Source organism: Rattus norvegicus, chromosome 4 (assembly GCF_021556685.1).
Source record: "Rattus norvegicus strain SHRSP/BbbUtx chromosome 4, alternate assembly SHRSP_T2T, whole genome shotgun sequence".
NCBI lineage: Eukaryota > Metazoa > Chordata > Mammalia > Rodentia > Muridae > Rattus > Rattus norvegicus.
The window spans coordinates 111,607,866-111,630,802 of record NC_141537.1 but is presented as its reverse complement, the minus strand read 5'-3'; the positions used below and the strand labels follow the sequence as shown (position 1 = coordinate 111,630,802).

Here is a 22,937-nt window from a genome sequence, read left to right as displayed (position 1 = left end):
GAGGAATAGATTCTGATAATTTATACCATTATGTACTACAGAGCTATTAAATACAATGACTACATGAAATTTTTACACAAATGGGTGGAACTAGAAAATACCATCCTGAATGAGGTAACCCAGTTACAAAAGAACACACATGGTATGTTCTCACTGATAAGTGGATATTAGCCCAAAAGCTTGGAATACCTGAAAAAATAATGTTCACAATTGATATTTTATATGACCTGGCCAGAGAAAATAAGAACTGCCGAAAAAAAGTAATTTTGGAAGAATTAAGACTGAAAGGCATACATACAAATAACTAAAGTTAGAGTTTCATAGTTTGCTTATCTTGTCAACAATAGTATGAAGCTTATGACTGATATCAAAGAATAAGGTAGGTCTATATAGAATAAAACTGGCAGTCAGTTGATAAATATGATATAATTAACATGTTATTAATGTTAAAATTGTTATGGCAGCTGTCTCTATGATTCTTCAAAATTATAATCAACTAAGAAGTTTTTCAGTAGGTGAATGGGTAAACTTCTGTCTCAGCCAGTATTAATGGATTATCATTTTGTGTTAAAGCAAAAATAAACATCTGGAAATGAAATTATTCATGGTTGGGAGATGGGTTGGGATCTCTCTCTCTCTCTCTCTCTCTCTCTCTCTCTCTCTCACTCACACACACACATATATACTATAATATAATTATATATCACATATAATATATCACATCTCATATGTCATATATCATATTTTATATATTGTATAGCATATATCATATATTCTACCATATATCACATATCATATACAATACATCATATATAATATATCATATATCACATATTATGTTACATATTACATACTACACATTACACATTACATATTGTGTATGAATTACCAAATGAAAATAACTCAGTTAAAAAATTATGTACAGTATGATTCCACCAGTGGGACAAGGGATGGAGTGAATTAACAGGTAGAGTAGAAAGATAAAAGGGAAATGGGAGTCTAGATAAATGGCTCAGTCATTAAGAGTACACAGTTCTTGTAGAAGACCTGGGTTCAGTTCCAAGCACCCATATTATGCAGCTTATCAGCTCCCAATTAATGGATCTAGTATCTGCTTTTTGCTTCCCGAGACACCTCCATTTATGTGCACCATACACACATACACATAATTAGAAGATAAAAAAATAAATCATAACAAGAGACAAATTATCATCAGGGAGTGAAAGCAGAAAGGGATGGATAGAGCACTGAGGTGTTCTAGGGCAGTAAAATCATTCCTTGTGATTCTATGGCTTGCTGTACATGTGGTTACATTGTAAAATCTAAAGTATGCAGCCATCTAAGAAGAAAGTTTATTCTAAATTCAGTACTTGGGGGATAATGGTGTCTCAATGTAGAAGGTAGATGATTGTGTGGAAAGCTGCAAAGGATTTATAGACATTCCACTCTCCACTGTTTTCTGTGAATCTAAGGTAGAAACTCTATTAAAAAGAGAAATTTCTCAGGAGAACATCACAGAAACAAATCTCCAAAGTTGACAGACTGAATAAGGGCCTCATTCTACAGAGTTCTGACATTTAAATGTATAAGCTCCAGGTGTAATTTTACTTAAGATTGTCAGTGTTGTTTTGGAATCTTTTCTAAAAAATCTAGATGTCACACCATTGCAGAAAAAATTATCCTTAATTTATATGATACTTTTCCATTTGAACAAAAAAGTGTGGATTTAACAATACTCTTTGTTATTTTTTGGCATTTATAGTTCGAATGAATGGAGGAAGGGGAAGGCTGATGTTTTTCTGAGGGTTGTATATAAGGGCAACTATTTGAATGCAGAAAAATCAAAGATGTAAAAAAAATAGCCACTGACAAAAGAAACAAAGATAAATGGAAAAGACAAAATGATAGTTTTGTGGAGTCCAATGACAGATATGATATTATATATAATGTTTACACTACTATTTGAAAAAATATGACGAATTTTGTGTTCTGCTTGAATTTTCAATAGAAACAGGCAGGAGGGCTTCCCTTCTTTCAAAATACAAATGAATTATTAAATTCCTTGGAAGTAGAAAGCAAAACTATCAGCTGCCATTTACCTGATTGTGCCTTAAATCTATTGCTTCAATGATTTCCTTAGACAGCCTGACAGACAACAGTTTGAAAGTACAGTTTGAAAGCATGAGAGAGGCCCTGGATATGAGAAATTAGAGATGGTTTTGTAGTGCATTTGTAGTTAACACTAATTTAAACATTACACAAACAAGAAGCTTATAAATTACTTTCAAATTTCTTCCAATAATATCTTATCGTTGTGATATTCACTACAGATATATTCACACGGGAAGTACATAGTGTAGACTAATTTGTTGTCAATTAGAGTCGAATTATAAATGGAAGCCTAATTAGCAGAACCAAAAATTTATATCTTTCAGTTTCGATCCTCCAGGTTCACCCAAACAAGTGGGAAAAATATCACTGCAATACCCGGACAATGGTGACACAAGTCTTTAATCCCAGCACTTGGTACGCAGAAGCAGGTGGATCTTGGACCTCTGAGTTTGAGATGAGCATGGCCTTCAGAGAGTTTCAGGCCAGCTAGGGCTGTACAGATAAACCTTGTCTTGAAAAAAAAAACAACAAAAGCAAAAAAATCTCAGTAATAATATCAGAACAAAAGGCAGCCCTTTGAGTATTCCGCCTCATTTAGCTGGTACTCTTTAGTCCTTATTCTGGGAATTTTTAAAATTGAAGGTGCTTATTGCCGTGTGTGGTGCATGGTGCCGTGTAGCTCTGCTATGAGGTTTCTCTGATTATATAGAAGCACTTTACAAGCCAGACTCTTGCCAGTTCCTCAGGACAAGATCTTGCAAGTGCTTACTCTAAATCCATGATTTTTTCCAAACTCTAATTGAAGGAAGCTGCCGGCCTGCTCCAGTTTACAGGGTCATATAATATAGCACACATTCTTTAAGTGATCTGTGTATTTTATTTATTTAGCTAGTTAGTCCATCTATTTTGTCTGTTTACTGTCTCCCATCCCCACCCATGAGTATTTCTCCAGTCTCTATAGGCTAAAGAAAAGACTGAGGAAAGAAAGCTGGCCTGCCTGCGGTGCTACTGTCCGTGGTCCTGAAGCACCATTATGTGAGAACGATGTTTAGAAATCATCGTTTAGGTTGCATTTGACGATATCGTCCACTTTCCCTAGACGTCTTAAATATGATCAGCGGTAACTGGGAAAGGAAAGCACAGCCAAGGAGACATTAGGGAAAAAGAAGAGGAGCAAACGGAGGTAGTCTAGAGATAGTAAGACACTTGAGTTCCATGTAATTTCCTAACAAGTGAAAATGTTCAATTTAGGAGCAACAGTAGATGAAAATATCGCGACACAGCCAAGGATAAAAGGGCATTAGGAATGCGTGTATCCAGTGATACAGGGTCATCTAAGTATAGCATGAACAAAAGATCCAATGGCAGTGGATGAGGATTCCAGATGGAATAAGTGTAGGCTGCATTCCAAGTTGCCAGAGCTTTCTTGCACTTTTTCCGCTTTGATGTAGTACAGACAAAGCCAAAGTTGTCATTCCGCACTGTGATCGAACAAAGACAATTGTAACTTATGCTTCTTGCTGTATGTAGCTGTGTATCCTTTTTGCCTCTAAGCAAATCTCTTCGTTAGACCCCTGTCACCAAGCTCCTAGTACTCATGTCGCTATGCATGTTCTCAACTCGTGTAACCCATGTGAAGACAGAGTGACCTTAAACATTTCGGATACTTCCACATGTCAAGAGTGCTTAATACAGATAACTACAATGCCTTCCATGGAAACTGTTCACAGAGGTTTGTTAAAGAGCCACAGCCCCGATTTCTCTTAACAGTTCCATCCTCTTCCAGGTTCTCTGGCGTTCCGGGCCACAGGTCCGACTGGACTGCACCCGGCGCTGGCCTCCTGCTGCCACGTGTTATGGTCTTTCTGAGTGTGGAACCCCAACCAGCCCTCTGTCGCCTTTGCAGACCATTCAGGAGTCCAGCCCCTCCCTGCAGGGCCGGCATCAAGCTTCTGGTCCCCGCCCAGAGGGTAACGCCATTGCCATGGAGACGGCACCTGCGCCCTCTGTGGCTCCTTTCTCCAGTCCCTCCCCTCCGGAGCTCCCGGGCGGCGCGCCCGCGTGCTCATTCTTTGCTAGCCCGGCCGAGTCGCGGGCACGAGCAAAGGAGCCAGCAAGTGAGCGGCCGCGCGTGCGCACTGGGCACCTCCCCTAGCGGCGATCCGGGCCGCTGCCGCTCGCTTGGGCAGGACGCGGGGCGGGCGGGGGGAGGGGGGAGCGGCTTTGCTGGCAGCCCTGAGTGAGGCGGAGACCCGGGCGGAGCGGGCGGCACCGCACCTCGACCAGAAGCAGCTGCAGCAGCTGCCCTAGTCCCTACCGCCGCCTCTCCAGTCGCTTCTGTCATTCCGTGCCAGCTGCTGCAGACAGAGGACGAGGAGGAGGAGGCGAGAAACTCCCACCGACCCACAGAGGTGAGTCCCGGGCAGAGCATCTTCCATCCTTGCCTGCCTCCCTCCCTTCCTGCCTCCCTCCCTCCCATCCTCTTCGTCCTCCCCTCCCTCCCGCTCCCCAGCCCTCCCGCCCTCATCCTTCCCAACATCCCTCTCTCCTCTCCGCTCCTTTCTCCTTTCCAGCCTTTCATCCCTTTCTTCTCTCACCCAGCCCTACTTCCTTCCCACCCTTTCTTTCTCCCCTGTCTTTCTTTTAGCCACTCACCCTCCAGCTCATCTTTGCATACCTTTTATCTACCTTCTCTTCATCCCCCCCCCCCTTCCTTATCCTCACCCCCTTCCCGGAGGGAGGGTGGGATGGTCAGAGCATCCTTGCCTGGTACAACTGTCCGGATTCAGGGGTTTCTTGAAAATTGGTTTCCTGTACCAAGAGAAGCACGCTCGCGCAGAGGATGCCCTGCAGTTCTTTACATTGTCAGGATTAAGGGTCAAGTTGGATAGAGTACTGAGAACTGGAACGAATAGAGTCCAGGAACAATCTATGGATATGTGCTATAGAGGGTGGGGGTGGGGAGGTTGTCACTTAGATATGTTTCCAACCGTCCCCTCCGACTTCCCTCTTCAACAGTTTCTTCCTTTCTTTTTTTTCCTCTTGGGGAATTACACATTCCCACTGTGTATCACACTAATTTAAAACCCAGCCTTTTCTGCTTTGATTGTCCTCTCCATGAGAAACCACAAGGAATAAGAAGCCTGGAAGGGAACAAGAGAAAAAAGAGGGGAGGGGAGAGCAAGGTTGGCAACAGTGGAAGCCTGAATCCCTTCCTCTAGGCCTTTCTGGATTGATGTTTTCAAACCACCCGCCTAATATTCAGCTTGGACTTGAACCTGTGTGTCCTTGGCTCCGTCACTACTTCCCAGACAGAAACTCTCTCAACTTTAATACTCGTGCATTACACATTGTGTTTTGCTTGATATGCAAAACACCCGGAGAACTTGCTTTGAGGAAATAGAAAGATAACACTTTTTGTTCATCCCTGGTTTACTTCAAGACACTGAGAATGGCTAGCCGGCTATTGAAGAATGAGGCTGTACTCTACCGTCCTGTAAACATATCATTTTGATAGCTTTAGCTGCCTGATAGGATTCAGCACAGGCACTCTCAATCCTGCTCGGCTACCTTGTAGGCATCCCGATATTTTGAAAAGAAAATGTCCTGAGTGACTGTGCTGATTCCTAGATGCATTTACACTAATGGGAAAGTTGAATTGACTCTGGGAGGATTGTTCCTAAGAATTTTAAATTTTCCGTCAATTTTGCATCAGTTCCTTGCATGGAATCTTGTGTTCACATAGCTGTCTTCAGTGTCACTTCAGCACATTTCAATCTTTCTCAGGGATGAGGGTATTGCAGTGTTTCTGTTTGCAAATGTTGTTTCTAAAAAGCTTAACTTCTACATGGTGGCACGGCACTGCTGCTCCACTATATCATCTCAGTAGGTCTAATTGTGTGTATAAAAACAAACTGAAAAATCAAAGACTTAGTTTGTCCATCGAGATTCTTCTGAATGATAACAGCCTCCCTAACCTTAACTTTAAAATAGCTACATTTTCCTGTATAAATAGCACTGGTAGAGGTAGGAAAACTGGGTTCATTGAACTTGCAGCCCATAAGTATAGTATAGAGGAAGTCGTGGGTTTATTTCTTGCGTTGAAATTTTGATGATATTCTTTCGGTGTAGCAGGCAGTTTTGCATTTTATGTGAGAGTAAAGTAGCTGTTGAGATGAAGAGAAATGTCTTTCTAAGTGACAGAGTGCAGACCTGCCTAAATGGCTGGTACAGACGGTCATGTGGGTTAGTACTAGGGAAGTATATGTTATTGCGAAACAAGAGAAGCCTCTCCCCTTCACCTTCCCCGGAGGAATGCAGCTCTTTTCATGGCTTCTCAGGTTTATGATCCATGTGGCAGAAGCTTGGTTGGAGTATCGGTTACGGATATGTCCAGGTAGAATGGTGGTCAACTGTGTGTGTATTTGAACAGTTATATTAGTTGCCGGTGAATTCCATACAGGTGTGCTTTTGCTGTTGCTGTTCCTTTCCCTGCCCTAAGTTTTAGCTGTGGCAATCATATATGGTGATAATAAGTCTGTTTTGTTCTAACTTACTTTCAAAGGCCATTCTGCCTGCCAACCTATTACACTTGCTTTGTGGAGTTTTGAGTGTGGGAGGAGCAGTTGTTCCTCATCAGCTTGCTTTTTCTATGTGGCAAATTTCCCTCACAGGACGATGAGGGAGTATTTCTGATAAGAATACAGTGCTCACTATGGAATGAAAGGCACATTTTATCTGACTCTTGTTTATAAATATTCATCAATATTGTGAAAGGCGAGTGAAGTTATTAAAGAAATAGAAAATGAAATATTTTGTTTACGACAATATCTTAGGAGAGTAGATGAGTTAAATGAATAAAATATGAGTTTGAAAAGGAATTAATGCATAAAAAGGCAATTTGATGTAACTGTGGTATATAGCTCAGTATTAGTTTTCTTGCCCGGTATGAGCCAGGCCTTGGCTTGTTCCACAGCACCCCCAAAACAGAACACAAACAAGAAAAGAGCAGCTTGATCCCTAACTAACAAACACCTTTGCACACATGCTCTGACTCCTCATGAATTTTATTTCCAGAAGCATCTGTTTATAATTACATGGGCCTTTAAGATACAAATAAAGACCACATAGCTATGAACCCTCACATGAAATATTCTGCATAAATTCTGTATATGTCCCCCACTTCAAGCTCTTAACACACATGCAAGCTAATGCTGGCTCTCGTGAGAGCTGTCGTGGAAGGAAGAAAAAGACACTGTCTTTGGCCTCAGCTTGTAGGTAGTTGAAGATAGAGGGTATTTGCATGAGGTCCAGTTTCAGAGCTACAAAGAGCTAGATCTTTGTAGAAAGCTTCTGACCTGAGTTCAGCTTCTCTTACTTGAGAACACAGTGTGCTTCACCTGCTGTTTGAGAAACTTGCTTTATCAATGATTTGAGATTATGATTCTTGGAGTTTGCTTAGAGGTTAAATCTGTTTAGCACAAAACTTGAAGCAAACTATGTTTTTCACTAGCATTATTTTAATTGGGAGGGCAGGTTTTAAAGTATTCTAACATGTTATATAGATTTATGCACTGTGGCTATGGAAGAGAGACGTGACAGTAGTTCTGAAGGGCAGAGATGGCTGTGTGACCGCGGAAACTGCTTTATTTAGTAGAAGCATTCAGGCCTGTATGGGGGTCCCAGAGACGAATGTGAAGCAGTAGGAGTCAGAACAGAGATGGAGGGGAAAGCCCAGTGTGACGGGTGAGAGGCACATGAACAAGACTTTTCATTTTCTGGACTGTTGTTTAAATTAGTGAATACATTAAAAAGTGTTGAATACCCCGGACAAGTCAATTGTACTTTAGGATCCACTTTCTCACTGGGGATTCAGTTACCAACCATCTGGTTTTAATTTTATTTCTTTGTCTTATCCTATCGCGTACTCCATGCCTCCATAAGACACAGAACTCTAAGTCTTTGCCACAGGCAGACTCACAACATACTTTTCAGGGTTTTTCCTTAAACTGTGAGACAGAGGACACACTTGACTTTTGCTAGACAATAATGGTTAATACTGTTTTTGACACCTCCCTTTCCTTATGCCATGGGTATTCTAGGACTGTATCTCTGTGAAGATGGTCTATTTAACATGTGCAAAAGCAGAACTTCTTGAAGTAATTTTATTTCTTGGAGCTTTATGTTTTACTCACGACATTACCTAATTACTAATTTTCCCTTTTACAGGAATGTAAAAAAATATTACAGCTGCCAAAAGAGAATGGCTGGCTTTTTAGATGTTTTATTTGTGTATTAACATGTGGTGACAGAAAGAGGTGTCTGAAACTTGTCCTGATCATGTTAAATATCTGTACAAGATGGAGGGGCAGATAGATGTTTATAGACAAAATCTGTGAGTCAACCTTCAATTCTGGTTGAAGTTCTTAAACAGTTTTGTGATGTCTCCCCATCTAACAGCAAAAATGGAAATTGAAAAATTGAATTCCTTCTTTAGAAAATAGATTTCGAGGAAGTTCTCTGTCTGCAACAAAGTTCCACGTGGCAGTGATTATGTTCTTATAGAGTTGACCTATTCTGTTTTTAGTGGGTGCACACAACTTCATTTCTTTCTCCCTAGTAGTAAAAAGTTTACTTACTGGTAAAACATAAAAGTTATATTAGTCATAAGCAAGTGTATGTTTCCAAAAGTGAGTAATATATAAGCCGTGATGTTAAAATGTTTGGTATTATAATCATCATTATTTTACAGTATCACACAATAAGTCATTCCACCTCCTTACTACACCCCTCCCCACAAATATCTCTCAAGTATGCCGATTGTTTTGTTTGTGACCCACTGAGACTAACTAGAACTGTGTATGTGACAATGATCTAGAAGGTTCCATTAGACCGACTGACATCAGCAAGTGAAGGGCAGGTTGCGCTTCTGTCTTGGATGGATTGTGGATGATACAGGTCTTGGAAATGTCTAGTCCAGTAACTACAGATGTGAGTTAATGATGATAATGGCTGTGTGTAGTCTAAAGAATGACATTTCACACCCTTTTCTATCTTCCACCTTTTATACACTATTGACCCTCACTTCCGGTGTTCTGCATCTTAGAGGATTTGGCAGCAGTGACTTGTTTAGGGACGTGGTGTTTTTATTTTATACTTCAATCTCTGTATCCTTGAAAGATTCTACAGTCTAAATAAAAATATTTAAATAGTGTCATTTCGACTTGTTATTGCATTACAGAAATAGACAATTTTGAAAAACAAGTATGTTGGGTACTTTCAGTTTCCTACTTTAATTTTTTTTTTTTTTTGCCTTTAAACACCAATTTGAACACAACCAGAAATATGCATTATACACCTCTTTGAAATGATTGCTTAGGGCATATTATAATAACAGACAGTTATAATCTCATTTTATAACACTTAGTACTTCAGGTCTTTACTTTGAAAAATGATATTATTACTCATTTTGATTTGAAGGCTTGATCCATAAACACAGCTCTTAATTCATTGCTTTCATGTGTATTAACAATAGGAATTTTCATGTGTGAAATATAATTGTTTTATCAGGTAAAGTTAGCAACTGGGAAGACTGAGTACAGATGACACAAAGTGGACTAATTTTGTGTATTGATCTATAAAATTTATAACTGCTGTTCAGTTAAGGGTCTCTTTTATTTTTGCTGTCATAATACTAGAACCCATGTTTTAATTGTTTTTAATATATATATATTATTTATCTTTCCTGTATCTGAATATGTCTGCAAGGTGTTTGTGTGTTTATATGTGTGTGTGTGTGTATGTGTGTGTGTGTGTGTGTTCACATACCATGGCTCACATATGAAGGTCAAAGGACAACTATAGTTGTCAGTCCTTTGAGACAGGATTACTCATTGTAATTCTCCTTTCTGAAAATCCTGTTTCTCTGTATGAATTATGAGATTACAGATTCGTGTTACAATACTTAACTAGGGAATGGGTTTCAACGTAAGTATCACACTTATGTAGCAAGCATATAATTTATCTTCTTTGCCTATATACACATACATTTGGGTATTCACATAGCGTTTAATATATAGCTTTTGGAACTAAAATGTGGATGAGATATGGATGCAAATCATACATGGCCTATGTGTAACTTTTAGAAAACAGTTTGATGGAGTCCTTTCTCTCCATCGTGTGGTTCCCAGGGTTTGAACCCAGAAACCTTTTCAAATACATTTCTTTCACCCTATGGAAAGCCTGCCTTCATTAGTTTTAGCAGAAAACTTCTGCTTACACTTCCATGAATGTGTGTGTGTGGGGGGGTATGTGTGTGTGTGTGTGCGCACGCGCATATTTGTGCACGCCTGCAGAGATCAGAAGTTGTTGTTCTATGTTTTCTTAGATCCTGTTTGACTTCAATTATTGAAATAGAGTGTCTTGCTGAGCTGAAACTCAACAATTTGGGATAATGTATGGGGCTAGCTCCCCCAGAAATGTCTCCTGTTGCTTACTCTGGACCACTGAGATTACAAGTCATCACTATACCTGCCCAGCAGTTATGTGAGTGTTGTGGACAAAAACTCAGGTTCTCAGGTCTGTGCAGCAGACGCTTTGGCCACTGAGCCAGATCTCCAGGCCAGGTGTTTCTTTCTTTTTCTCACACAAATGAAGAAAATTTAAAAGCCACAGAGTGGAGCTAAGGAGGAGACACAGTGATTAAGAACATTGCTGCTCTTGCAGAGAACCCAACTGCCTGTAACTTCAGCTGGAGGGAATCTCAAGCTTCTGTCTTCCACAGGTACCTGAACTCATCCACACACTCTGACACATAGCGAATGCATATGCACAGGACTGAAAATAAAATAAAACCTGAAAAAAAAACAAATGTGACGGCACGACATTAACCATGAAGTTTCTAGATGAAAATTGCCAACATCGAGTTTAGGGGAGAATAGGAAGCAACGATATATAGCACTTACACTTGACTGGTGACAGTGTAATACTTTGGAAAGCAGTTTGACACTTCCCCTAATTGTAAAAGTGCTTTCAGTCCATTACTGAGAAAACTAACAACGCATAAAAACTTTTATATTATAAACTTGTGCCAGCTTTACTCATTGTATCTTTAAAATTAAAACGACTGGGAACCCTGTCAAATTCCCATCTAAGATTATTTCTTTCAAAAAGTTAGCAAAGCAGCTACTGCTTCTGCTGCTGCTGCTGCTGCTGCTGCTGCTGCTGCTGCTGCTGCTGCTGCTGCTGCTGCTGCTGCTGGTGTCCTCTGTACAAGTTCATCAATGCACTTTGAAAAGCAGTTGTGTATGTCCTGTCCACACAGGGAAAGAAATGCATTTGAAAGGAGCTGTGAAAAGTAGCCAGAGTGGAAGGATGGGTTTTCCGGATAAAACTGTGTTCAGCTCTTTCTTTCTGGCCTGCTCTCTGGCCTCACTGTCAGCCTCATGCCCTGCCAGTACTAGGACAGCTGCTCTAGTTTCTAACAGACTGCAGGCAGTGGCCTCTAAATGAGGAAACTTTTGCCAGAAGCCATCCTGCAGCATGCTCTCTTATCTGACTGCTCAGCACTGGACAAAGCCAATGGAAGGGCTGATGAGCAGAAGACCTTGCATGGCTAGCAAGCTTTGCCATTTGTTTAAAGTGCATTCACGGGCTGCAGTGACGCTCTTGGGCTATTGGAAGGAGACAGAAACCAAAGGCCCTGTGTGTTTTGGGAGAGCTTATTTTGGAACGTGGGCAAAAACAGGTATCAAATGTACTCTGGAAAAAAGATGAAGAAATTCACACCCTAGCCCAAAGCCTGAACTGGAAGAGAAGGGAAAGGAATTTAGACTCAAGGCAACAGTTGAAAAGTGGGCAAGCACACAAACATTGTCAAGTAGTGCAAAACAGGGAAGACCCATGGGGTTGGGACAGGAGGCAAACGTGAGTGTTGGCAATAGTGTCAGTTCCAGGCAAGCAAGCTTGATTGCAGTTTGCCCATCTGTGAAATCAGGACCTCAGGCAAGAAGGTTTACATGTTTTGCTGGTTCAGGGTGAAGCCAAAACAGTAATTATTCTTGCACTGTTTTCTAAGGTCTTCTTCCTAGATAAAAACTGTAGCTTCTTTTTTTTTCTAACATTTTTTTTCTATTACAGTCCCTTCACAAATACTTGTGATTGAATTAAGTCTCCAAACCCATTTCATCTTTGAACAAATCCTACAGGTTTCAGTTCAAATAAATCACTCATTCCTTAAATACTTTAAGGTATGAAAAACTGTGTATGTTTGTCTGTGCAGAGCAACAGCTCAGAATTCATGGGAGAATAAGACATGGTATTTGATCTCACAAATTGACAGCCTGCACACAGATATAAAATACTCACTTGAGCAGCTTAATGCTACATAGTAGAGTGTGTGGGATTCCCTTCTAACTCTGCAGTGAATTGGCTCGGAAATCCAGTTCTTCAATGAAGGAAAATTCAGCTCTTGCAGTAAGAGTACAGAAGTGAAAGTGGTCTTACATTAGAAACTTTTCCTTCAGTCCTGCCTTGGTCTGGGGACTGAGGCAGACCTGTCCCTGCAGGAATGTGGGATCAATGCTTAGCAGTGGGGGAGATAGAAAACAACATCCCAGAGACAAAAGGCTAAAGCTCTTGATTGATATCTGCTGAGAAAACAGCTGCTAAGGGAGACCCATGGAGGAGACAGGCTGGGAATGCAGAAATGTTGACACATTGTGTACACAGAAGTATCTCAAGAATGAAACAAGGGCTACATTGTTTCAAAAGAACACCAGGTTGTCATTGATAGTGACACAGTAACCCAACCTACTGTCCAGAAAATAACAAGGAAAACTCCAGTGGAAACCTCAGAACAATACAAAAAATGTAGTCCAAATAACTGCCCAGTGAATATTTGGTAAATTTCTAGTCCTCTCCCATCATGGATATATTCCAGTTTAATTTATAGTGATATCTTTTGACAGCTCTGCTTAGATTGTACCATTTTGTATCTTATTTTGAAACTAAATGCATTTAAGCACTATCTGGCATAATACATTTTTTTCTACATATTTTGGGATAGCATCACATCCATTAGAAATTATAGTTACAGTTTTTGAGTATATATAGATATAAAATACCTGGTAAACTTTGCCTTCTAGTGTGATCTATGTCATCGGCAACAAATTAAGTTTAGATTGCCAATGTCTCTGCTGAATGTGCTTATTAGTAGGTATGCAAACAGGCTACACACCCACACACACCCACATGCACACACACACGCACACGCAGATGCACAAAGGCTTGCTTAACTTAGGTGATACTCTTTACCTATATGTCACATAGTAGGTCTAGAAGATGGTATCTGATTGTTTCTGTCATTATTTGCCAGTGTCAGGATTTATTGTACACAGTGAGCCTCCTTGGATTCTTGAGCCTTTGTGCTTCCATAGACAGTTTGTTCTGCTCGTTTCCTATTTTAGGCAAGGGTGTAAGAACCATCTTTACACTGTTTTACTTTCCACATGGACCAGCGCCTTTTGTTTGAATGCTGCTAACTACAACTGCTAGTTCAGGCAGGGTGCGCACTTTCTACTTGGATAGTTAGTGCCAGGTTTCTCTTAAAACAGTACATAAATTCTGTTCCACCTGTGAGCCTGAACATGCCTGATCCCACACCTCTGCAAATACAAGGTAGTTGTGCATATATAAAAGTTTTCTAATAACTACATGGAAAGGAAGCTGTCTTTCTTATCATTTTTCCCTCTGTGAATTCTAAAGAGTCTTAGTAATTCCATGTAATTGTCTGATGGTTGTGTAAACATATCTGTGTTTTTAGGTTGACCATTTTCATGCTTCCACTTTGTATGTTTGTTGTATTCTCTGGGTAAGGAGAGTTTCGTTGTAATTCCAGAAGTCACAATGGAATGTTATGGTCCCTGTAGTATAGAGGACATTGTGGAATCCAAATGAGTTTCTTCCTCTAAAGCTTCCTATTTACTTCTATCACACCCTTTTAAAAAGGCTGCTACGGTGCTCCAAAAGTTACTTAATTTCAGAACGAGCATTTTTGGCATTTTAACTTTCATTCTATCCTGAAGGTAGTTTTGAGGGAGATGGGATGACAACTTTTTTTTGGAGTCCTGTTAGTTTTCAGTTTTTGTTCCTGTAACATTCAGGATCATGAATCACTTTCTTCACAGAAGGAGATCCTTCTAGTTTTGTCCCATTCGTTACCATCTGTGTCCACATTGCTCTGCTTTTACTGTGGGGAGTGGAAGGTTTCCTTTAGTTTCTATTGATTCTTCGCTGATAAAGCTAACACATCTCTTGGTTTTTATACATAGTTTGGCTCTGAGTTTCCTTGCTGAAATACTTCTCTGTTTCAAAATTTGTCTTTCTTACATTTCTTGGTCACCAATTTGTGTGACCATTCTATATATTAGGATAAGAAACTAAGTGTAGTTATAACATTCAGTGGAAGAAAAAGCTTGCCCAGTGTGTAGAACACTATAGGCTCAACTCTATTAAAAGTAATAATGATGATGATAATAGTACAAAGTTGAGGTCATAGGACATGGATCAAACACAAATTTGAAAATGAAAAACAAACACTAATTTCCATACAGTTTCTGCTAATACTAAACTTAAAGTATTTTTTCTAACAAGGATTTAGTATAAATTAGGCATACTTATATCTTAAATACTTGGTCTAGACAGCAGCATAACAAGTGAATTTTAGATATCTTCTGGGAACACGGTACCCCACAACATTAATACACATATCTTTCTGTTTATGAACTCTTTTTTGGATGAGGTGTATTGTATAAATAAAATCTATATAATCTCTTGTACATACTGACATGGCAATTTTCTGGGCCTCTCTGAACATTTTATGAAGATTGTTTTGTAGGGGTTCTCAGGAGTCGGAAAGCTATTTCCTTCTAAACTGCTAGCTATTTGAGTGAACAGTGATCTGCTTGATTATGAAAATGTTTGATATATTACATTTCTTAAATTATAAAACAACTGTATTCTTTGGAACCTGCTGTCTTCTTTAGTCATTTGTGTACTCGGGGTGCTGTGCAAGACAGTGTTTCAGTTGCATCTAGTGCCAGCATTAAAGAACGTGGAAATATTAACACGGTAGCCAGCTGACCCATAGGAGGCTTTTGTTTCCTCAACTTCTTGGCCAGAATTTACCTTTATATTTTGCCTAAAGACCATATTTTTCAAGCTTGACAAGAAAAGGTTCACTTTATTATTATTTTTATAACCATATATCATGAAACTTAGAAGATTTTAAAATTATATGTATATGTGTGTATTATGTATGGGTATGTGCATGTGATTCAGATACCTACAGAGATAAAAAGAGGATGTTGGGTCCCCTGGAACTAGAGTCACAGACAGTTGTGAAGCATTTGACATGAGCACTGCGAGCCAAATGTGGGTTCTCTGCAGGAGCAATAGTTATTCTTAACAACCATGCCATCTCTCCATCCCTAAAATATCAAATAAAAATCAATAAAAAACTTTTACTGATTATGCAGATTGAGAAAATTGACCCGTTCATTCAAATTTCTTCTAAATTATTCATCTGGTTTAGATTTTATGTATGTATATTGCTAATGTTTTGTTATTTCCTTTCTCTCTCTTTCCTTCCTATCTCTTCAGTGGTATAGGTCAAACTTGGGACCATAACAGTGAACTACATTTCCACTATGTATTTATGCTGACATGTTTTGCCAAAGTCATCTGAGTGGAGGATTGAGGAAATGCATTTATAAGACTGGGCTTTAGAACAAGATATAGGGAATTTTCTTAGTTATCGATGTGGGATGGTCCAGCCCATGGTGTTGTCATGCCTGGGCTATTGGTCCTGGGTTCTATAACAAAGCAGGTTGAGCAGCACACGGGATCAGGCCCGTAGAACAGCACTCCTCCACGGACCCTGTATCAGCTCCTGTGCCTCGGTGCCTGGAGTTTTTGAGTACTTGCCTTAAATTAATTTTTTATGAATGAGTTGGTATATGGAAGTGTGAACAAAATATACCCTTTTCTTATTTTTGGTTACAGCATTTCATCACAATGATAGAATCTAAACTAAGACACAACTTATTCTCATTGAAGCCATCAATATTAAGACTCTAAGAGTCACATAGTGTAGTTAGATCTCATTTTTGGATTAGAAAAACAAGCATTTTTCTTTGTAGAATAACAAATGTGAATGTGAAATCAGTGGCAAGTGTTAAGGCACAGTTTATGAAACAACAAAATATCTTTATGGATGATGGATCACTGTTTTTGAAAATGTTATCTTTAATAGTTTTATTTTTCTGTAAATAATTATACCAATAAGCATGAATTCAAATAACACTAACATTATAATTATGAATAAGCCTTTCAGCCCATAGATAATTTCTGTTTTAGATTGTTTGAATAATTTGAGACAGAGCTATTTATCTGATGGAACTTGCATGATGTCTGGATGGCTTTTTACAGACAGTTTTTTTATGCTGCCGCTGTGATGAATAAATGACCCCTTAAATCCAGGTCTGGCACCATTTACTGTAGCTCTTGATAGGTTGTGAATTCTTTTCAGTTAAAGTAAGTTAGCATGTGAAATAAATGTTCCTTTTTGAGTGTGTTTAAAAATGCTTGATATCGCAATCATAAACATATGTCATTATTAAGTACTTTATTGGGTAGAAGGCTACCCGAATAGTACAAAACTACTTCATGTACTTATTGTTATCTGGAGAAAGTAAAATATTGAATAATATCCAGTTATAGAAATCATTTCATATCACAAGTCACACAACATTATTGAAAGAAATGAACAAAAACCTAAATAAAGGTAAATACATCAGTATACACAGGTGAAAAAAAACACAATTAAAGAGATGAATTGATCCATAGAATCGATGCTATTGGTTTCTAAATTACTAGCTTTTAAAAGAAGAAATGGTTAAGTTCTCCCTAAAATTCATTTGTTACACAAACATAGCCAAAGCAAATCTTAGCAAAGAACAAAATTGCAAGATGCACGCATAGCAGTTTCTAAGCTTACAGCAGAGCTGTGGAGACTGGGACTGTACGGCTGTATGGTAAGAATGGACATAGAGATCCTCAGAGGAAAAGTACACCTCAGAAACAAAGCCATGTATTTGAAGTCAGTTGACATTTTCAACATGGGTGACAAGATAACTCACTGGGCAAGAGGATAGTCTTTGAGGGATTGGCTAACATGACTCAACAGGTAAAGGTTTGTGCAGTCCTAATGATTAGAGTTGAATCCCCAAACTCATGTGGCACACATTCACATGCACACATCATGTAAACATACAGAATGAAAGAGAAAAGTCTCCGTAATAAATGGGCAATGAAAGTCCATATGTAAAGAATGAATTTGGACCATTACCTCATCTCATCTACAAAGTTAACTTAAAATGCAGCTTATTTCTAAATGTCATAGCCACATTTAAGACACTTCTGAGAAAGTATAGGTGTCAATCTTATGGATCTTGAGTTATGCAATGGATTCTTAGTTGTAACACTATATATATATATATATATATTAGAACTTAAGTTGAACTTAGGTTATAACCTTTAGTGTGTCAAAGCTACCAGCGAGAAAGCTGAAAGACACCCAATAAACCAAATAAAATATGTGTAAACCATGCAAATAGGAGCAGTTCTTTCAATATAGACCGGAATTAAACAAAACCCCTGAATTAAAAGTAAGAACCTGATTGTAGTATAGATTGTAATGTCTTCTACAGAGGACATCCCACATTCTCAAATAAGCAGATGTAAATGTCACTAGTTATTTGGTGACTACAAGTCAGAAGCTGAATGACATACCTGTTTGCAGGCACTAAACAGCTTCGAAGCAAAGATCATGACAGACAGATGCTACATAAGCTGTAAAGGACTGGAGTCAAATGTGACCTGGTGCAGCCATGTTGGAAAACAGCTTTGCAGTCCCCCCAAATTTTAAATGTAATTTATGACCTAAGATTTCTACTCTTTAGTATGTCCTTATAAGAAGTAAAGATGAATGTCCACAGGAACCCTTGTGCTTGTGTGTCATAGCAGTATCATGTATCAGATCAGATAAGTAGAGTCAATGACCAAATATGATCCATATGTTCAATGAGTTAATATTCCACCATAAATACGGATTTTCACTGATAGGTTAAAAAAGTAAAAATTATACTAAATGAAAAAACCCAGACTCGAGACATTGCACTTTATAGTTTTATTTGTATAAAACATACAGAATCATGAGCTCTATGTGAACAGTATGGAGACAAACAAATGTCAAGAGTTGGGGAGGGGAAGAGTAGGGACTGGTGCCAGGGAAGGTGATTTTTCTATGTATGGTGTTGGAATCTCTAATGCTTGTATGTGCACCCCTGAATTATATAGTTAGAATCAATGACTATTATGACAGATAATTTGTTTCTCAAAAGCAAACAAATCAAATGATTACTTTTAGTTTTATTGAAAAAAAAAACAAATGAAGTCTTGCTATACTTTTAAACACTAATTTTTTCCCAGAGAGTTTAATTTGGTGGTATATGATGTATAATTGCAACATTATTTTTTCTGTTTCTCTCACTCACACATTATATGATATATATTTACAATATATTTCATATATTTATTATATACATTTATATTATATACTTATTTTTATATTATTCATATTTATAACACTATATTCTATTTTCCCTTTCTTACTTTCTAACCTGGTCCCTTATTAGCTACTTAAGCTCTGTGAGTATTCTAAATTAAATGCTAATATCCACAGATAAGAAAAAACATGAGGGCTTTTCTTCCTGGGTATGATTTAGCTTACTCAAGATAATTGTAGCTCCATTCATTTACTTTCAAATTTCATGATTCCATTCATCTGGACCACTGTGATGAGTGAGCTTAAGTTTAATACATAGTGTAGAACATAACTGTCCTTTGTTCATTATAATCCTAAAAGTAAATATTTCACTTTGAAAATAATATTTAATTATTCCATTCACATTTACCCATAGTATGACTATGGAGATGCTTTACTGCCTTTCTTGGGAAAGGTTCACGTTTTCAGTTACCAAGAAGATTGAGACACTATTTTGACTCTTAGTACGAAGTGCTGATCCACAAATAGTGAAAATCCAAAACATGACTAGTGGCATAGTCAGAGTTATTGTCAGCAACAACAGAGTGCTTAAACCATAAATAATTAGTCAATGAATCGAAAATGTACACTTGAATAAGAATTTGAAGAGAATGTAATGGTTTCCAAAAAGAACAAACTAGAGAAATACATTATAGGCTGAGCAGGAAGAAGTAAAGTAACTATAAATTCGAGAACTAGGAAAAGGCAATTGCATGAGCTTTTGAGCGGCCATTGTAAGGAGGCAGAAAGAACAGAGAAAAAGAGCTGTGATTGAGTATATGAGGGAGGGCCTCAGGACCAGGGAGGTACAAGACATAGAGAACAAAGGCAGAAACAAGGACAGCCAAATTCTATCACATGTCCTGTTCCAAACAGACTGCGTAGGAATTTGGTGTGTATTTTGGATGATGTTACATTTGAAGAGCCCAAGCAATTCTTCATTAGCCTTTGTGAATCGGGTCTGCATTTCTCTCTCTCTGGCATTCAAAGTTGAAAGCTTGGATCAAAGACAGAGGTGATAATTAGGATCATGGTAATAGATGAAGGGCCCTGGATGTGGCATGAGGCTCGGTGAGTAGCATGGCTCTGCTTCTTAGCAATGCTCACTCTAACTGCGTGAGAAAAGAAGGAAGGTAGGAAATGAATGAAGCCTATATCCATATTTGTCCTTGAAGTCCAGAGAGTCAGCAGTGAAAGCAAAAGCACTATTGATATAGAGATGATAACACAAGGAAGCCCAGGGAGTAAGAGCAAACCTAGAGCCTGATTTTTCCTTCTATCCATGAGGTCTCTTCTGACATCCAATGAATGAATGGTACCAATGCCAAAGCAGATGCTATTGGCAGAAGCTGGGAGCAACTGTCAGAAGTGGGCACAGCAGCACTGAAAAATTGGACCCATGATCAATTTCCGGTCTCTTTAGAAGGCTTTTCTCTGGTAGGAGGAATTGGGCTTGCTTTCTCTTCCTCCTGATTTCTGATCTGTGAGTGGGTAACATTTTCCTTCAAGGTATGATCTCTATCATACTGCATATATTGATTATTGGTATGGGGAACGTTTTAAAAATGGAACCTGCTAAGCTAAACTGTAGCTCTTATGGTGCTGGAATTCTGAGAAAAATATATTGTCTGAAGAAGAAGACCAAAGCCTTATCTCTTCCGAACAGCTTTCTTCCTATCTCTCAAGAAAACAGAGGTACTTTACTAATACTGTCCACAGGACTATCAGGGAGATTTTTATCAATGAAAAGGAAACATGAGAGATAATGATTAAGAGAATGATGCTTGCTGTTCTTGTAGAAGACTTGGTTTTGGTTCCCAGTGCCCTAACAGGGCAACTTACAATCCCTGTGTCCAAACCCTGTGTCTCCAGCTCCAAAGAACATGGCACCCTCTCCAGGTTTTCAAAGGCACCTACACTCAACACACACACACACACACACACACACACACACACACACACACACACACACACACACACACACACACAAATTCAAACAGCTTTTCAAAAAAGGAAACATCTGTCCCTATTAAACTGGTCCTAGTGTTCACTGACCTTGTGAGTGATGACAAGGGAAGGTGAGTGTTGTTAGCACACAGACTATCCCACTGGCTTGCTCTCAGGGACCTAGCAACAGCATCACGTGCACCACGCGTGGTAGGTGCTGTGTATTAAAGGACCCCCAGTTACCCCCAGATCTCTGTGCTCGTTGCCATCTCTCCTGGTCTCCTCTCTGTCTCTGTCTCTGTCTCTGTCTCTCTCTCTCTCTCCTCTGTCACTGTCTGTCTGTCTGTCTGTCTGTCTGTCTCTCTCTCTCTCTCTCTCTCTCTCTCTCTCTCTCCTTGTGTCCCTCTATCTTTCTCTTTCCTCTCGTATGGCCTTTTTTTCTCCCCTTGTTCAGCAAACCTCTCACACTAGTTCTGTTTTCTGCTGTCATTTCTCAGGGGTACACCTTGGAATGGTCTGCCAAATGTTTCTCACCTTGCTTGCATTTTATCCTCTAAAGTGTCCACTAAGTGATGATTTTCAACTTCTAAGTCATGAAGAACCTATTTCCGGTTTCTTATACTTCCAGAAGGGACAACTGTGTGTTTGGAGGGATACTAGATACTAAGGAAGATTTTGTTGTATTAGCAATGTTTTCCAAAATGGCTTCAGCCTGATGCTCACCTCAGAACTTTTACAGTACTGAGCTGAAGAGGGATTATGAAGGGAGCAGTTCAAAGTTGTAGATGAACATGCTAACAGACAAGACATGGGAAAGATAGAGTTTGCTTTGCTTTAAGTAGAGAGAGGAGCAGTTTACAAGAGAAATACTCAAGACAGGGTATCCATGGTGAGTTACTTTTATACACTAGGCATTTTTCCTTTTTGGTGGCCTTAAAGTAAAACAAAGGAAAAGAAAGACAAGTTCTGAGGATATGGTCCAGTTGGTAGAGTGTTTTCCTATGTGAGCAAAGCCCTCGGTTTGATCCTTACCATTGCATAAACTGGAAGTGATGTTCATGCCTGTAATCCCAACACATGGGAGATAGAGGCAGGAGGAAAAGCCTAAGGTTATCTTTAGCTACATAGTGAGTTTGAGGCCAGCCTGGGTCATCTGAGACCATGACTCAAGGGGAGAGGAAAAGGAGGAAGAAGGGCAGAAGTGCACCTGGGTCCCAGAATAAATTCAAAAGGCAGCCCACAGTGACACAACTTCCAGTAGGCTCCAGTACCAAGGCTTCTCCCACTTCCCAAAAGTACCCCAGGTTGTTGTGAATCCTTCAACACAGAGGCCCAAAACACACTAGACAAAATGAAGAAAGTAACCATGTCAGTTATGTCTTATTTGGATAAAGCTGGGGTGCCAAATCTTTTTCTATATTGATTAAAAACCCTTTGGCACATATCACCATGAGGGAAGTTACAATTTAAAGAAAATCTCCCACTAGTATTAAATCAACGGTGTATAGATAGCTTTTATATGCCTTTCTTGAGAATAATAAACGATGTGCCCATCCATTGTTTTATTCCACATTTATCTATTGTAGAACAAATCAAGTTCTAAGCATTTAAATGCAAGGCAGGTTAAGCTCTTAATTCTTACTTTGAATAAAAAGTATTAAAAGCATTGGGGGAGGGACTTGCCTTCAGACACAAACAATAGAGTTGGTCACCAAACTTCAGAAATAATCAAAAGCTGTGGCTTTGCATTTATATACCTACTAATTAGGAAATTAAATGATATTTCCATAGCAACAGAGACAATCTCCTTAAACACAAGTTTTATGCCTGCAATAACACACAGCAGGTTCTATATGAGTGGGAGCCTCAGGTCTGAGTTAGGCAAGGCAGGTAAGTATTTGCACATAAGCGTGCACACCAGGGTGTTATTAGACTTGCAATGAAGTGAATAGATAAAATTACATTAGGAAAAAATTTTTCAAATAAACCCTCCAAATGAGTGATGCTATTTTGAAGGCTTAAATTAGTTTTTCTGGAACCTGTTGTATATTCTGCCTTCCACAAATGACTCTTTCCTGGCCAAGATCTCTCCCCCATGCCCATCCCCCCATCTCAATAGGCTTCAAGATGTGAAGCTAGCTGATTTCATTTCTGCTCTTTTGATAGTGTTCACAGATAAATTAACAGTATGCTAGCAGCCTGTTAGGTCACGGGA

At 39.1% G+C, this 22,937-nt stretch overlaps 1 protein-coding gene across 6 annotated transcripts in view; it reads left to right on the top strand.

Annotated features, from left to right (window-relative positions):
* The first annotated feature begins 4,331 nt into the window (after positions 1-4,331).
* Positions 4,332-22,937, top strand: part of Ctnna2 (catenin alpha 2) — a 1,149,154-nt gene continuing 1,130,548 nt past the window's right edge. For 3 of the 6 annotated variants that reach the window (XM_087656637.1, XM_087656638.1, XM_087656636.1), the window contains exon 1: positions 4,332-4,523. The gene's annotated coding sequence lies outside the window, so the exon portion shown is untranslated. The remainder of the gene's footprint in view (positions 4,524-22,937) is intronic. The other 3 variants (NM_001106598.2, NM_001415842.1, NM_001415843.1) reach the window with 1 other exon arrangement.